Source organism: Loxodonta africana, chromosome 10 (genome assembly GCF_030014295.1).
Source record: "Loxodonta africana isolate mLoxAfr1 chromosome 10, mLoxAfr1.hap2, whole genome shotgun sequence".
Taxonomy (NCBI): domain Eukaryota; kingdom Metazoa; phylum Chordata; class Mammalia; order Proboscidea; family Elephantidae; genus Loxodonta; species Loxodonta africana.
This window is the reverse complement of record NC_087351.1, coordinates 88,244,779-88,258,526: the sequence shown is the minus strand read 5'-3', so window position 1 is coordinate 88,258,526 and position 13,748 is coordinate 88,244,779. Positions and strand designations below refer to the sequence as shown.

Below are 13,748 nucleotides of genomic sequence, written 5' to 3'. Positions count from 1 at the left end.
ACATTCATTATCGAACTGCAATGGAAAAATGGTTCTATATATGCTTTTGGATTTTTCTAAATCTTCCCTCAATGTCGGGCTGTCAGATAATACTTTGCCTTCTACCTTCGGCCCCCACAATACACACCTACACACCCACAATGCAGTTCAAGAAAAAGAACATTACCATTAACCTTGAATCTCCGGGAGACCCTCCCTTTGCTTCCCATTTCCACTATCCTGAATTTTGTGTTTATCCTTGTTTGCTTTTTAAAAATAAATTTGCCTACATCCCTAAATAATATATTGTTTAGTTTCATGTGGTTTTGAATTTCATAGTACTGTGTGACTATTCTCATATGTGATCTCAGTATACCATTGGAAGAGTTTCTCTAGGTACACAGGTAGGAGTGGAATTGCTGGGTCTTCAATCTCTCTATGTAATGACAAATTATTCTCCAAAGTAGGTGTACCTTTCACACTCCTTCTGGCAGTGGATAAGCTTCCCCTACATCTCCACATTCTCAAGTACTGCCCGAGTTTTAACATTTTGCCAGTCAAGTGAGCGTACAATGGTATCCTGCTGTGGTTTTAATGAGCAGTTGAATGAGGCTGAGCATTTTTCAAGACTCTGTTGGGCATACATGCTTCCTCTTCTGTGAAATGCCTGGACGTGCCTTTTGCCTATTTTCCTACTGAGTTGTTTACTATTATTCTAACAGCTTTATTGAGGTATAATTCATATACCATACAATCTACCCGTTGAAAGTGTACAATTCAGTGGCTTTAGTACATTCAGAGTTGTGCAGCCATCACCAAAATCAATTTTAGAACATTTTCATTATCCGAAAAGAAATCCCAAACCTCTTAGCCATCACTACCAATCTCCCCATTCCCCCGACACTTGGTAACAACCACTAATCTACTTTCTGTCTCTATAGATTTGCCTATTCTGGCCATTTCATATACATGGAATCATACAATATGTGGTCCTTTGTGACTGGCTTGTATCACTTAACATAATGCTTTCAAGGTTCATCCATATTGTAGCAGCTGTCAGTATTCCAGTCCTTTTTATAGCTGAATTATTTTCTGTTGTGAGAATATACCACATTTTATTTATACACTCATCAGTTGATAGGCATCTGAGTTGTTTCCATGTCTTGGCTATTATGAATAATTCGACTGTAAACACTCATGTGCAAGTTTTTCTGTGGACATGTTTTCATTTCTCTTGGGTACACAGCTAGGAGTGGAATTGTTGGGTCATACAGTAACTCTGGAAACCCTGGTGGCGTAGTGGTTAAGTGCTATGGCTGCTAACCAAAGGGTCGGCAGTTCGAATCCGCCAGGCGCTCCTTGGAAACTCTACGGGGCAGTTCTACTCTGTCCTATAGGGTCACTATGAGTCGGAATCAACTCGACGGCACTGAGTTTGGTTTTGGTTTTTATAGTAACTCTATGTTTAATATGAGGAACTGACAAAACTTCTCTATGGTGGCTCCATCATTTTACATTCCCACCAACAATGTATGGGGGTTCCAATTTCATCACATCCTTGCCAGCACTCATTATTATTATTTTCAGTCATCCTAATGGGTATGAAGTGGTATCTTTTGTTCTGATTTGCATTTCCCTAATGATTAATGATGTTCAGCATCTTTTCACGCACTTATTGGCCATTTGTACCACTTTTTGGAGAAATGTCTATTCAGATCCTTTGCCCATTTTTAAACAGGGCTGTCTTTTTTATTGCTGAGTTGTAAAAGTTCTTTATATATTCCAGAAAGAAGTCCCTTCTCAGATATATGCTTTGCAAAAAAAATCCCCCATTCTGTGAGTTGTTCTTTTACTTTTTTGACGGTGCCCTTTGAAAAACAAAATTTTAAAATTTTGATGTCCATTTTATCTAATTTTTCTTTTGTTGCTTATGCTCTTTGTATCATATCTATGTAACTGTTAATTTTTAGAGGTTCTTTGCTTAATATCTCAATAATAATTTTTTTGGTTCTGTATGCTACAGGCATCTTGTAGCTTGTCTTTTTCATTCTATGGTATGCTTTTAATATCTTTTTCTTTGTTTTTAGTATTCGAGAGTTTTAGTACAATGTGTCCAGGTATCAATTTTTTGTCATTTACTGGAATTCACTGAATTAGTTCTAGAAAATTTTTAGCCACTATCTCTTCAAATATTGTCCCTTTTCTGTTTTTTCTTTCTCTGCTGCACACCATATATTTTATTTAAATCCATCTTCAAGTTCATTAAATCTCTCTTCAGCTGGGTCTAACCTTCAGTTAAACTCATCCATTGATTTTTTAAAAAAAATTTTAAGAACTAAATTTTTTCAATTCTAAAAGTCTCATTTAGTTATTTTTCAAATGTGGTTGGTTGTAATTTTCATCTGTTAGTCTTACTTATTATATTTTCACTCCCTCCCTTCATTTCTCTAAACATATCAGAAAGTTTATTTTGTACTGTTTGATAATTTCAAGATGTTAGTCTTTGCCAGTCCAATACTGTTATCTGTTGTTTTTTCCTCATGGTGCCATGTTTCCTTATTTGTTCTGTGATTTTAATCTGGAACTTCACATTTCTTGGAACTTTATCTGTTGGAATTATTTGAGGCTTATGTTGAAGGAGTCATCCAGAGAGGATTTACTTAGGACTACCTTAAACTAATTTCGAGTCTTAGGTTTTTCGGGCCACCCAGGGAATGTGAATTCATGCCCAAGCTTACATGAGGGCCAGCTTGTGGTTATAAATTATTAGGGGAGATTCATTTACTCTACCCCACCCAGCACCAAGGTTTAAGACAGACATTTTTCTTTATAGTGCCTGAGGGGATGGAGGTAGGATGGGAGGGGACGGTATATTTCTAGTTCACCTTTATATGGAGAATATAGCCCTCTGGGATTCCATCTTTCTGTGAAGGGTCTCCTATTAGATCCCCACTTTGGGATTTGCTTGTTGTCCCATAAACCCTGCCATGATTTTGGTCCAGAGTACTTTTAACCTCATTCCTGCTTGGTGATCCAATGATGGGGCATCAACCATAAGAGTGAGACATGTATATAGGACAACAATGTTACTGCATTGTTTCCCTCACTGCCTCTGTGGCCATGATCACAGCCCTGCTCTTTATTTGTAGAACTCTTAAAAAACCAGCTATTGAAGCTAACCCATCCTCTTTTTCACTTTGATGTCCTGGCCTGGGAATTTTTTTTTTGTTAAATGTCTATGGATGTCTTATTTACCTAGTGCTACTACAACAGAAATGCCGCAAGTGGATGGCTTAATAATCAGAAATTTATTTTCTTACACTTTAGGAGGCTAGAAGTCTGAATTTAGGGTGCCAGCTCCAGGGGAAAGCTCTCTCCTCTCTCTGTTGGCTCTGGGGGAAGGTCCTTGTCATCAATCTTACCCTGGTCTAGGAGCTTTTCAGGGCAGGGACCCTAGGTCGAAAGGACATGCTTTTCTCCTGGTTCTTCTTGCTTCGTGGTAATGAGGTCCCTCTCCTCTCTGCTCACTTCTCTCTTTTGTATCTTGAAAGAGTTCACTCAAGATACAACCTAATCCTGTAGATTGTGTCCTGCTCATTAACACAACCAACAGTTCACTCTCCAAATGGATCATAACCGCAGACATAGAGGCTAGGATTTACAACACATGGGACAATTACATGAGTTCACAAAACGGAGGACAACCACACACTACTGGGAATCATGGCCTAGCCAAGTTGACGTACATTTTTGGAGGTCACCATTCAATCCATGACATCGGATCATACTGTGTATTTATACACTCACTTGGCATTTATCAAATAAATAAAGCCACATCTTATTGGGTTAGTTATAAAGTCAATAAGCAACACAAACATAAAATAGCATCAAAATCACCCTTAAAAACCTCAAAGCTCCTGTAAATTATAGTACACTGCTTTGACAGCTATCAGTTTTCCTCCAGCCTCAAGAGAGACTGCTGTTCTTCAGTTAGCACCAGATTAAAGTACCCGGCTTGTGTTTAAGGCCTCAGTGAATGACACATGTATATTTTTAAATGCTGTGATCAATGTTTGCCAGGGTAAGACACACTATGAGAGGCTCTTGGGAATGGAGAACTACTGCGGGAACAGCAGATTTGCATTTCATGCTCATTGAGGCATAAGTTCCCTGAGAGTAATGATGGATAGACTCACCCAAACTATCTAAATTATTCTTTCTTTCACTTTTTTTCGGGGCGGGGGGGGAGGGGCACACCTTCATTGCCTCGCATGCATGTACCACTTCTTTCCCCTGCTAAGCTCTTGTGTGTACACAGATCATGTCTTACAAACTTTCAAATGATGCAGAGCACCCAGCATTTGGAATGTAAACAGGCACATGTGAACGACTCAGTAAATATGTGATCAGCTGATGTGGGAAATGATCGATAGCAGTGATACCCCTATGGGTAGCACAAGACTTCAGGTAACGATACAAACTCTGCGAGAGGCCCATGTGATAAGCAGCAATTCCCATTTCTTTTAGGCCGGTGTTCCTGCCACCCACCAGCTGTCTGAAGAAAAGAGATGCAAATTTTCAGTGAACTCCTCTGAATCAGAGTTTTCCTGTTCAGAAAAGACAGCCTTCATCAGGACTTCCTTGCCAGTAAAGAAGGCACAGACCTCAAACAATATGAACATATAATTGGATCTCTTTCTCTTTCTCCAAGGCCTGAAGTGAATAAGAAAAATAAAATAAAAAACTTAATTTTTAAAACTTCCTAAATATAGAGATTTTATAAATTGTGCCTCTTATATTTGTCCCTAAGCCTTGTCCAACTGATCAGGAATGCTCTGGTGTCTTCTGGCAATATTCTAGTTTGATAAGAAAAGAACTGAAACAATCAATTTATTTATAACTTGAGTGACATTCACAGCAAGGGACAGCTGGGATGTAACGGCCAACCTGCTGCCCCTCACCTTCCTGGGCACAGCTCCAGTATGCAGGAATGAATAACACAGGCACAAGAGCATCAGATCCATTTCATGAAACCCTGCCTGGGTGACACAAAGGCGCTGGGCACAGCTGCAAGGGGTTTGTTCAGAGCAAAGGCAGCCAGCCCCTGAGTAACTGAAATGCAGCCAAGTGGGAGAAGCGAGCTGGCTGACCACAGCAGCACCCCTGAGCTCTGATGCCCTCCCAGAAATCCTTCTTAATTTCTAATGCACAATGTCCACATTTGGTTCAATTAATACACGCTAAAATCAACATGGGAAACCCTGGTGGCATAATGGCTAAGTGCTACGGCTGTTAACCCAAAGCTGGGAGTTCAAATCCACCAGGCACTCCTTGGAAACTCTATGGGGCAGTTTTACTCTGTCCTATAGGGTTGCTATGAGTCGGAATCGACTTGACGGCAATCGATTTTGGTAAAACCAACATGAGCTCAAGTGTCCATCCAGGGAAGAAGGTTTACTTCCTTATTTGCAAATGAGTGAATGCTGAACACTTTAATAAGATGCTATTTTAAGGAACTGTACTGTAAAGAACTAAAGTCATTTATACAATAAGTCTAATTTTCCTCCGAAGAAAAATATACATAACTCTTTTCTGAAAATATCTTTTTGCAAACCTGTAAAAACTATGTTTCCTTTATTATGGTTCGTTTTCTTATTACAACAAACCAATAAGATGGGCATGATAAATGTATACCATGGAATAGAGACTCCCTGATGTAGGGAGGGATTTTGTCTGGTCCAGAAGAAAAATTTCTAGTTTGATAAAAATTCAGTCTCATTTTGACAGAAAGGGCCACATAAACCAGAGACACAGCAGCCTGAGACCAGAAGAACTAGATGGTGCCTGGCTACAACCGATGACTGCCCTGACAGGGAACACAACAGAGAACCCCTGAAGGAGCAGGAGAGCAGGGGGATGCAGACCCCAAATTCTCGTAAAAAGACCAGACTTAATGGTCTGAGACTGGAAGGACCCCGCTGGTCATGGCCCCCAGACCTTCTGTTGGCCCAGGACAGGGTCCATTCCCAAAGCCAACTCTTCAGACAGGGATTGGACTGGACAATGGGTTGGACAGGGATGCTGGTGAGGAGTTTCTTGGATCAGGTGGACACTTGAGACTATGTTGGCATCTCCTCCCTGGAGGGGAGATAGAGAGGGTGGAGGGGGTTAGAAGCTGGCGAAAATGGACATGAAAAGAGAGAGTGGAAGGAGGGAGCGGGTTGTCTCATTAGGGGGAGAGCAATTGGGAGTATGTAGCAAGGTGTATATAAGTTTTTGTGTGAGAGACTGACTTGATTTGTAGACTTTCACTTAGTACACAAAAAAAATTAAAAAAAAAATTCAGTCTCGTTTCTTCTATAGTGGAAGGAGCATTAGTGAGTCAAAAAGGGTGCTGGATACCAGTTATTTGCATGAAGATCAGGAGAGCAGCAGATTTTCAATTGTTCAAGGAAGGTAAAAAGTAAGTGACCAGTGATTTTGAAATTTTTTTTGACTGCAACACACAGTAAAAAATACATCTTATATCGTCAATGAACATACACATATATATAATTATGACTTAACAAAAGTCTCATAAAACAAATATTTACCTTTACTGTAGGACTCTGGTATTTTTCTTTATGGAGCCCCTGGGTGGCACAAAAGTTAAACACTTGACTAACAGCTGAGAGATTGGTGGTTCAAACCCACCCAGACGCACACTGGAAGACAGGCCTGTCGACTGGCTTCTGAAAGGTCACAGCCTTGAAAACTCTATGCAGCAGTTCTACTCTGCACACACAGGGTTGTCATGTGTCGGAATCAATTCAACAGAGGCAACAACAACAACGAATTTTCCTTTCTATTCCAACTACTCCATGGGGGATGGAGTGGAGGGAGGGATAATGATGGCCGTACCCAGGGAGGTGCTAGTGAATGTTTAACAGCTGGCTCTCCACCATGAAACAAACAAGCAAATCCCCAATCCCGATTTCAAGGAAACAACATGAAGTTACTGAAGGCAGAGCTGGAAGAGACAGGCACCACCAGCTCTCACAAGCCTGATTGTGACCCACTAAACTATCCTACAGGGTCGCTATGAGTCAGAATCGACTCGACGGCACTGGGTTCTGGGTTAAACTGACTTAATGATCCATTAATGAGTCACGGCCCACAGTTTAAAAACCACTGCTCTCAAGTCTAGACATTCAAAGCTCCAGTAAACTCACAGAAAGCTGAGACGGACCAGTACGTATTGTTTCCAGGAGATACTGAATGAACGCACACGTGCTAGGTATAGGGATGACCAGCTTCCTGGCCATCAGAAGGGACACCTCATGCCTATTCTGACGAGAAGCGTCTCTGAACTACTCTTCCTTCAGCTTCCCCAAAACTGATTGTCTTGGAAAACTGAGGTGTACTTAGTAACCTTAGGAAGATCACCATCTCTATGAGCTTCAATTTCCTCATCTGTAATCTGGGAATATATATAGTTATATATGGAGCCCTGGTGGGAGAGGAGTTAAGAGCTCGGCTGCTAGCCAAAAGGTCGGCGGTTCAAATTCACCAGCCACTCCTTGGAAACCCTATGGGGCAGTTCTACTCTGTCCTATAGGGTCACTTGAGTCAGATAGGGGTGCTGTGAGTTGGAATCAACTCAATGGCAACAGGTTTGGTTTTGGTTTACGGGAATATAGGAATAACTTGTGTGCGTCACAGATTGTTGTAAGACTAAATAAAATAACCCATATAAAAGCATTCTAAAAATTTAAAAGGGCTCTGTAGGGCATTATTCACATGAAAATTAGTGAATTTAACAAATTTTATTTACAGGCAATTAAAAAAAATCATCTCTCTTAGCATCTGAGCTCATCAATTATTTCTGCCCTCTTGACTCTCTGTGGTTCTCCCAGATTCTGAAATCTCTGGCTGCCTCCCTGGACTTCTCCACTGGCTCCGTTCTCAGCCCTCTGCACTTCTTCCTTACACTCTTTCTCTTGCTTTAACAGGTAGCTCTATAAAGATGATTCTTAAATTCTACATCATCTGGCTCTGACTTCTTCTTAGCTTTCTTGTGGACCTTTTTGAGTTTAATGTTAAGAAATCACCTCAAACTTGACTTAAAATATTGGCAGTATTATCTTCCTACCCAACCATAATACTGGATGCTCTAATTCTGTCAATGGCACTAGTATTAGCTCAGTTATCAAGGTTTAATTTATAGACCTTCTAAAAAGTTTTAGAAAGCAAAGATGTCACTTTGATGACTAAGGTGTGCCTGACCAAGCCATGGTCTTTTCCAATTGCCTCATATGCACGTGAAAGCTGGAAAATGAAAAAGGAACACAGAAGAATAACTGATGCACTCAAATTGTGGTGACAGCAAAGAATATTCAATACACCATGGACTGCCAGAGGAACGAATAAATTGGCCTTAGAAGAAATACAACCAGAATACTCCTGAGACGTGAGGATGGTGAGACTTTGGCTTGGTTACTCTGGACACGTCATCAGGAAAGACCAATAGCAAGAAAAGGGCTAATGAAAATGAGGGAAGCCCTTAATGAGATGGATTAAGACAGCAGTCACAATGATGGACTCAAACACATCAATGATCATGAAGACGGCACAGAACCTAGCAGCATTTCATTCTGTTATTACATATAGGGTCACCATGAGTTGGAACTGCCTCAACAGTAACTAACAATAATATTTGTCATTTATACCACCATCATTTCCCCCTATCTAATCAGGTACCAGGTCCTGTTGGTTCATGCCTTAGGCTGTCTCTCAAACAAATCTCCCTTTTCATAATCACTATCTATATCCTCTCAATTAGGCCCTTATTAGTTTGATCCTGAATTATTATACCTGTTTCAAAGCTAACCCACCCCCCTACCCAGCTCTAATCCTGACAGGTTAACCTTTTAAATTCAGCATCAAGATAGTCAATAATAGCAAGTATTGATCTATCACTTATTCTGGCAATATATAAAGTGCTTACTGCATGTATTGTTTCATTTAACCCTATATTTACATAGACGCTAGGAATCTAAGGGTAAAGTGGGGGAAATCCATTGTTTCTGTCTGCCTAGCATCCCTTCTTCTCTGTTTCTGGTTTTAGACCCTCTCATGTCCTCTGGGAAATTGTTCTCCAGCTCCTCCATTCCAATTAAGTGACTATGGCCAGACTGCAAATGATAGTCTCATACCCCCTTGATCACAAAAGTTGGCAGGTGATCCAGGTCTGGCCAAAGTCCTTATCCTCTTGACCACAGCAACTGCCTCAAGAGATGGTCATGTGATCTAAGCCCAGCCAATCAGTCTTTCTTTGGGATTTATGTATACTAAAGTAGAAAGAGAAAAGTTCTCTTTACTCCATTGTCATTAAGCTGGAAAGAATAGGCTGGAGTCGCCCAAACCACACCCTTCATCTGACCTTGCTATATAGAAGTCATATGAAGCAGGAGAGATGAAGGGGGGGTCAATGAAGCTATGACAAAAAATAAAAAGCTATGAAGAAAGACGGAAAGAAAGAACATGGGGCAGAGAGGGACTGAGAGAATGATCTGACCACATGAAATTCTTGGATCCGCCTTTATCCTTTCCAGTAATGTGAGTAAATAAATCCCTCTTTTTCCTTTAAAAAAATTTTTTTTTCCCCCTTAGGAGTCTGAGTTGGGTACTGTTACTTGCAACCAAGTGCATTCTAAATACTACCATTGGCGACCCAGATATCAAAATTATTAGAATAAAGGTGAAAGCTGAAGTTCTGAAAATAGGCCCAGAAGAGAGGAGAAAACCCAAGGGCAGAACTGACTCAATGTACTCAGATAAAGGGCCACTCCACTGTTCTTTGCTGGACCTAGCCAGGGATTTGGTAGAAAATTCATCTTGGAACTGTGCCCTCTATTTTTTAAAGAGAACCAGATGAAAAAATACACAAACCTTGGGGCAGTAAGAAGCATTCCTAACATGACTGTTGTAATGATTCAGTTAAAAAATCTATGTAAAAACTACAGTACCTAGGGTATAGCAGGTACTCAGTAAATGGGGGTGGGGGGTGCAAATGATTAAAGCACTTGGCAGCTAACCAGAAGGTTGGAGGTTTGAGTCCACGAAGAGGTGCCCTGGAAGAAAGGCCTGGCAATCTACTTCTGAAAAATCAGCCATTGAAAACCCTATGGAGTGCAGTTTTATTCTGATACACACGGGGTTGCCATGAGTTGAAACCGTCTCTATAGCAACTGGAGGAGGAGGAGAATTACTATTATGATTTTTCCCAAAATATAATGACAGTATGAAGGGAGAACTGAAAAACTCAAATTACCATGTAAGAGGATAAATTATCAGTTTGAAGGCTTTATATAGTAGATTAAAACTTCACTTCTTCAAGGGCTTTCTCTTAAGAAAAAAAAAGTTTTTGTTTGTATTCTTAAAAAGTAATCCATACACAAATTAAAAAAAAAAAAAATCCAACAATACAGAAGGGTGTAGAGTGAAACTATCTCTTCTACCCTGAATCTTTGTTCTTGGGTCTCCAGGTTTGCACATGTTGCTGTGTGCCATCAAGTTGATTCCGACTCATACTGACCCTACAGAACAGAGGCGAACTGCTCCAAAGGGTTTCCTAGGCTGTAAATCTTTATGGTGGCAGATTTTCAGGTCTTTTCTCCCACAGAGCCACCAGGTGGGTTCAAATCGCCAACCTTTCAATTAGCAGCTGAGCACTTAACCATTGCACCACCAGGGCTCCTTTCTATATACATTAAAAAAAAAAAAAAAAAACCACTGCCGTCAAGTCAATTCTGACTTATAGAGACCCTATAGGCCAGAGTAGAACTAACCCCAAAGAGTTTCCAAGGAGCCCCTGGTGGATCTGAACCACTGAACTTTTGGTTAGCAGCCACAGCACTTAACCACTAAGCCACCAGGGCTTCCCTCTGTAAATATATAGGGTATATATTCCCCCTCTTTTTATACAAACAGGAGAATATATATATATATACATATTTTTTTTTTTTTTGCATGTTTTACTTCACAAGGTACCTCAGAAATTGTTCCATATCAACATAAACATCTACTTCAAAGGAACACTTTAGGTAATTCACGGAATTACTATTCATATTCCAAGATACCTCTTTACTGTGGGTCTTCCTGTGATCCTCACCATCGCACGCTCTAGTTCCACAGCTTGTTGTAAGGAAAACAGAAATGGACCCTAGAATCGGTCTGTCATCTTGTTATTGTGCAACCAGGAGATAACAGGAAACAGCTTCTTCCTCTCTTTAAACAAAGGCCCATCCAGGAGAGAATCCCAATGAAGCAGGAGCTAAAGCCCCAGCTTAACGTTTGGAGACACTATTACAAGTGATAGTTCCTTAAGTGCTCGGAAAGGGAAAGGGGAAGTTTGCCCTCATATTAGCATCACTTAAAAGACTAGAAAGAAGGCTGTTGGTGAAAAGAAGTTTGACCCTACCTGGGAATAATGACACCTTTACTGCATAGATTCTGATGGTTAGACAAAGATGAGACAATCCAGCTGACAATGCTACTAATTTTAGAGGTTAAAGCCACTGGGAACTCGGTGTACTAACTGGGAGATCAAATGTCAGGTCCCTATCACCACAAAGCAGATGTTCTCTGAATCCTTTGAATTAAAGCTTGAGTTCAACTATCACCAATCCTTTGCTTGTAAAGTTCTTCCTATCAGTTCTCTTTTAAAGGCTCCTGAACATGTCATTATTTTATATTTATCTTTCAAACTAATCCAGATAGCCCACTACGCATTTTTATTACTCTTCACTTGATTCTGTAGAATGTATCATATCTCTGGCTATTACATTCCACTGCACGCCCATCTCTAACCTACTACAAGGTAGCCTCTTTTTTGTCTATTAACAGTGAAAGAATGATTTGAGTAATTTTTCAACTTTCTATGACTTATGCACCATCAACTAAGATTTTTAGTTTTACTTTCTGTAGCTTGTTTCATGAAAATTATAAATTTATTTTAATTTTTCATACATAAAATTAGCGTTTGAATATGCTCTTTTAACTTTTATCTTCCCTCCTCTCTTCCCTTCACCCCCACTGTTGGTATGCACCCTTGGTTGAGAAACGCTGTATTAGACTTAAAGATTCATTGTGCTATTTCTTTTTAATCTAGTCCATAAAATGCTCTTTTCTACCCCTAGAAAATCTTGCCCTAAATGTTAAAATTTTCTATTTTTCAGATCATAGCAATCTTAGCTTCACAGAATGGTAGTATGGTGTATAGGTTATGTCAGTTAGGGTGTCCGTGTATTTGGTAAGGTTAAATCTACTGTATCACGTGAAACTGTCAATTCATCTGGCTCTTAACTTTTTATCTTTATTAAAAACAAAACTAATGTGGTAGGCAGTCTTTAAGAGGTGATTCTTGTGTAATTCCTTCTTCCCCTTGGGTATGGAACAGACTTAATGACTTAGCAAAAGTTATGGTACGTCACTTCCAAATTAAGTTATGAAGATTGTGCCTTCTGCCTTGGGTGACCTCTCACTCCCTCATGATTGTTTGGCCAGAAGAGGCCAGCTGCCCTGTTATAAGGCAGTCCTTTGGAGAGGCCCAAGTTAAGGCCGGCCTGCCAACAACCATGTTAGTGAGTTTGGAAGCAGATGCCCCCAGTCCAGCCTTCAGATGAGTCTGCAGTCCCCAGTCAATAGCTTGACTGAAACCGCAGCCTGGACGTCTGACTCGTAGAAACTGAGAGATAATAAATGTTTGTTATTTTAAGCTGCTAAGCTCTGGGATAACTTGTTATATGGCAATAGATAACCAATACAACCATAACCTCACCTACCAACTAAGAAAACACCTGTATTAAGTGTAATGCTTGGACAGTAGAATATTGTGGTTACTTGAGACTTTTTTTTGTCAATTGGGGTTAAGGCCAAATTTCTCTTTGCTTCAAACCTTGCTGAAAATCTTCGTAAATCAATTAGTGTATTTTTCTGCCAAAAACAGCTGAGTCTTTGATGACTGAAGATTGAGACTGCTCTAGGTGTCACTTGATAGTTAAAACAAAACAAATAACAAAAACAAACAAAAAAAAATCAACATTTTCATATGCAATATCTCATCAAGTCTTTATGATAACCCCATAAAGAAGACATAGCAGCTATTTTAATTCTGGTGCTTAGCAAAGTATCTGACACATGGTTGGCATTAAAAAATATTTTTAAATGAATATATTTCCATCTTGCAGATGAAGGAACTGAGCCTAGAGAAGTAACTAACTTATTCAAGATTACACAGCTACATAAGTATGGGAACAGAATCCATGGTCAGGATTTTTTTCAACTATACCATGTCACCTTAGGGATTTGCTACTTGCATCATTTTCCTTGGTGTTAAGGGTAATAACTTTTTTTTAAATAATGAAATGTTCAGTTAATTTAAGTTTTATTTTACTTTTTATTTTCCTATGGGGGCTGTGGTGGCATGAATGAAAAGTAGATACAAGCCAACGTTACATTCTGAAAATGGTCAATTCATAAAGTATGGGTACATACACCCTAGTTTGCTACTGAGTCAGTTGTTAAAGATTTGTATTTAAATCTCTCCTTAACTTTTTAGTTGTCCATAAGAAATGGATTAAATACCTTTGGCATATTGAACACAGGCATTGCACTATATGCCTGCTTTTTCCCCCACATAGGTTTCCGTCTGAATGAACACAGCCTCTGAACACCAGGAAGAAGCTGATTACAAAAAATGGCACAGAGTTTCTCTACTCCCTCTCAAA

At 39.8% G+C, this 13,748-nt stretch overlaps 1 protein-coding gene across 2 annotated transcripts in view; it reads right to left on the bottom strand.

The window, feature by feature from the left end:
• TTLL5 (tubulin tyrosine ligase like 5) overlaps positions 1-13,748 on the bottom strand; it is a 333,448-nt gene that overhangs the window by 1,399 nt on the left and 318,301 nt on the right. The window lies entirely within an intron of this gene.